A 4,451-nucleotide genomic window follows, 5' to 3' on the forward strand; every position below is an offset into this window, starting at 1 on the left:
TCCCTAATTGCCAAAGACAAAGTGAAAATACTGCTCCTATTAAAATACTAAGAAATAAGTGACAATCACAAGAGAGGAAGTGCTTCTATCTTTTTAAAATCTCCTTCCCCAGGGGAGCAAGATAAACTGGAAGTTTGTTTTGGCAACGATGTTCTGACTATAGGAGGAATCTGGCAAGGCTGCATGTTCTTTAGAGATATTGAAGCAGATACCTCCTGTCTGAGACCCTTTTGAAGTTCTTTTTTTAAATTTCTTTTAATTTTTATTGAATCAAAATTAATTATACATATTTTGGGGGTTCAACATTGAGATATGTTGATAAAATCAATATTACTAACATATATATTATTGTTACAAATTGTAATTGTTCTTTATGCCCCTTGACCAATCCCTCCCCATCCACCCCCTTTTGAAGTTTGACTCTTTCTGGGAAAAATCAAATGATAATAGATGTTCAAGCTCACAGAGACACAGCCCTCTTATATGCTAAAGTAAGTTCTTTTAAAAAAAAGCTTTTTGGGCCGGCCCGGTGGCGCACTGCTACAGTGCGCCGAGGGTTCGGATCCCACATACAGACCGGTTCCCGCTCACTGGCTGAGCGAGGTTCAGGCGCAGCACCGAGGGTTGCAATCCCGTGATCTCTGGAGCTGCTGCACGAACCACACTTGGGGCCACCCAAGGCAGGGCTGCTCCAGCCAGAGCATCTGGGATATAGGGAACAGTTTCCCCAAGGGCAGCAGTGCCCCAAGGCTGCTCTCCGTAAAAACCCAGTTCTCCTAGGCCTTCCAGCCTATGATGGGAGGGGCGCTCCCCCAAACTTCTGAAATGCCTTCAGGGCCTTTCTCCTATTGTCTTAGCTATTAGCATCTAGCTGCCCCCTCTGCGGCTCCTTAATTACTTGAATTAACTCGGCTTACTGTGGCTATTTACTCACAGTCTCGGGCATTAACTCACACAGTTCGAACAGCTGCATTCACTCAGTCCATCAAGAAGTGGTGGCCTTGCCCCTGTGCATATCTGCAGCTATCCTGTATCCACTGCCACAGAGACAGGCACATAGTAACAAAGGCTAACTCTTCCACCTTTTCACCAGGTGAAAACATACTTGAAATTATGCAGGGGCACCCGTCTTGGGTCATCTGCCCATCTGCATGTGGCACTCTTTTCTTGGGTTTATATGTCACCTGTCAAGCCATTTGCTTTCTTGGGTTTAAATGGCACCCTGTGAGCCATCTGCTTTCATGGGTTTATATGGCACCCGGCAAACCACTGGGTTTAAGTGGCACCTGGCAAGCCATTTGCCTTCAAATAAACACTACATGCATTTACTATATCTTCTCCAGAACACTTCACACCATCCACCCCTAGGTCTCATAGCTGCAGCAGCCAGGGTCTCTCACTGTTTCCCCAAGCCAACCAATTCATTCTGGGTATATGGGACATAGGTAGTGAATTGAGTCACCTGTGGGTTACCAACTGGTCCGCCCGGCCCCATAGGCTGCTTATGCTTCACTTTCTGATGAGCAGGTCATGCCAGGAGATGCACAGTCTCCCCCGACTCACCATTGAGCTTGTCATCATCCCTGGTGTCGGAAGCAGGGACAATCTGTTGCTATACTTCAGCCTCCAGGGCATGTGTCTGCACTTCTAACCTGTCTGCTTTCTGCTGCAAATCTCGAAACTGTGCTGCTTCAAGGGGTTTCTGGTCCTTGTTGGCTTGCAGTCCAGCAAGCAACAGCCACGCCCTGTTCAAAAGGAAAGCAGCCACCGAGCACCACATACCCAAGGGTAGCCACATTTCCTCTCCCTCTCAAGGGGCTTTCTGCTTCTTTACCTGTTTGGCATCCTACCCATGATACCAATTGTTGGGCTCTTTTACCTGCCCGGAATCCTGCTATGACTATGCCATTTGAAGGGTTACAGCAATAGTAATAGCTATGCCAATTGTAGGGTTATGTGACTATGCCAGTTGTCTGGCTGGGCATCTCATAACTAAAGAGGCAATTGTATTGCTAAAGCAATTCATAACTGAAGCCAAGACATTTCATTATTTTAGTTACACTAAGTTTTCCGTTTCTATTGTCTGGGCTAGGGATTAGGGCCCACAGACCCTTCAAACCTGTTGTACAGTCTGGGTCACAGGCCCCTCACATGCCAGGCTGGGTCACCAGACCCCTCACATGCCAGTCCAGGTCCAAAAGCTAGGTAATTGGGAAAGGTCCCGGGAGCTGTTGGCAGACAATAGGAGCTCAGTCCTTAGCAGCATCAGCAGCCAACAGCAATAGTCTCCAGCAGCAGCAGTGGCCTCTTGGGACATCCCAGGGGACACTGGCAGCAAGAGCCGGTAGCAGCAGTGGTGGCCTCCCCATGGCCCCCCTGGGGCAGGGGCGCCCTGTAGATTAGAGCCACTCATCCTTTATACTTAAGTCCATAACCCAGGACACCTGGGTGCACATACACAATTACATCAGACAATAACCGAGGAACACCTGGGTGCACCTGCATATTTACATCAAATGCTCGACAAGATTCTGAACATCTGAGGGGCCCAGACCATTTTCCCTACAATCAGTCATGCAGAAAATTGTAGGTAGTAATATAAAGGATGCCCGTGCATCCACCACGCAGCCTAATAAATACTGTTGAGTTCTCAGAGCAAGGAAGGAGGCAGAATGATCACTGTTGCATTGTCCCAGCCTGTGTTGGGGTCACTGTCGAGTGGGAGTGTAGGTGGGGCTGAGGGGTGAGCTTGGTTCTTGTCTTGCTTCTGTGACAGTGAAATCTGCAGCCGACTCAGTACCTTGCACATCACAGGGAGCTGACTCCATGGGCCCCACAACAGGCCTGGGAGAGAGATCAAGTCACTGTTCATGGCAAGGAGCCAGAGGCCCAGGGAGGTCATTTGAAGAAATAATAGGTGGCTGTAGTTTTTTTTTTTTAAGCTGAATGGTAGGAGAGTATATGGTGAAAATAGGACCTTCCCCATGACCCACCTCCCCAGCCCTTGCCTTCTTTCGCCAGCGGCACAGAGTCCCACCTATTTCTTATTTATCTTCTAGGCATAATCCACACCTGTGCAGGCACTGGTGGTATCCCTTATTTCTGCCATGAATGGAACAGATTTTACCATGGAGCTGCATCTTGCTTTGATGCATTTCCCATCAGCAAATACATCTTCGACATTGTTTTGTATGAGCACATAACTATTCACCTCATTCTTTTTAAACAATTCTTTTTTTGTGTGGTATCTTAGTCTGGTTCTGTTGCTTTAACTCAACACCACAGACTGGGTGATTTAGAAAGAAGAGAGATTTATTTAGCTCACAGTCTGGAATCTAAGTCAGAGGTGGAGGGGCCGGCATCTGGTGAGGGCCTTGGTGGTGCGTCATCCCATTGCCAAAGAAAAAAACGGGAAAGAAAAACCACACGGAGCCAGGCTCGCTATAACAACACACTCCAGCAATAATGGAACTAAGGACTCTGAGGGCAGAGTACTGATGACCTCATCACTTCTCAAAGGCCTCACCTCTCGGGACGGCCCGATGGCGCACTGGAGAGTGTGCCGCTTGGGAGTATAGCGGCACTCCGCCGAGGGTTCAGATCCCTTGTGGAGACCAGTTCCCACTCACTGGCTGAGCGCGGTGCGGGCGCAACACCGAGGGTTGCGATCCCGTTGCTGGTCCCCGGTGCGGGCACAACACTGAGGGTTGCGATCCGGTTACCAGTCAGTAAAAAAGACAAAAAGGAAAAAAAAAAAAGGCCTCACCTCTCAATGCTGCTACAGTTGCAACTAAGTTTCAACATGAGTTTTGAAGGGGACACTCAAACCATAGCATATAGTACTGAGTTGCTTAAATGTAACATTAATTTCACCAAAAATGAATTGGGAGATATTTAGGTGGTTTCATATCTTTTGCTACAATGGGTATCCTTCCCTGTTTGAAATGTGCAAGGGTATTTGAAGGCTAAATTCTGAAGAGTTCTTACAAAGGGTGAAATACAAAAGGAGGAAGGTCGGTGGCCTGGGCTTATCTGCTGGTGACACATCTGATGTCAGCAAAACATTGATCCAGCCAAGGCCTATCATGGCTGAAATATCAAGTCTTGTCTAAGCCGGCTAGACCAAACAAAATAAGCAGTTAAGAAGGGGATAAGAGGGCTGGCCTGTGGCTCAGGAGAGTGCAGTGCTGATGGCACCAGGGCCACGGGTTCTACATAGGGATGGCTGGTTGGCTCACTGGCTGAGCGTGGTGCTGACAACACCAAGCTAAGGGTTGAGATCCCCTTACTGGTCATCTTTAAAAAAAAAAAAAAAGAAGGGGATAAGAAATGAATTTTGTCTGGCTGTTGACCTGTGGTAACTTGATTTCCTCATTGTATCCATAATTAGAGTCATTGTTTTTTGCATAGAAATTCTGAGTTCTGGGAGCTTCTGAGTCCTCCCCACCACC

This window comes from Galeopterus variegatus, unplaced genomic scaffold, assembly GCF_000696425.1.
Source record: "Galeopterus variegatus unplaced genomic scaffold, G_variegatus-3.0.2 Scaffold1247, whole genome shotgun sequence".
Classification (NCBI taxonomy): Eukaryota; Metazoa; Chordata; class Mammalia; order Dermoptera; family Cynocephalidae; genus Galeopterus; species Galeopterus variegatus.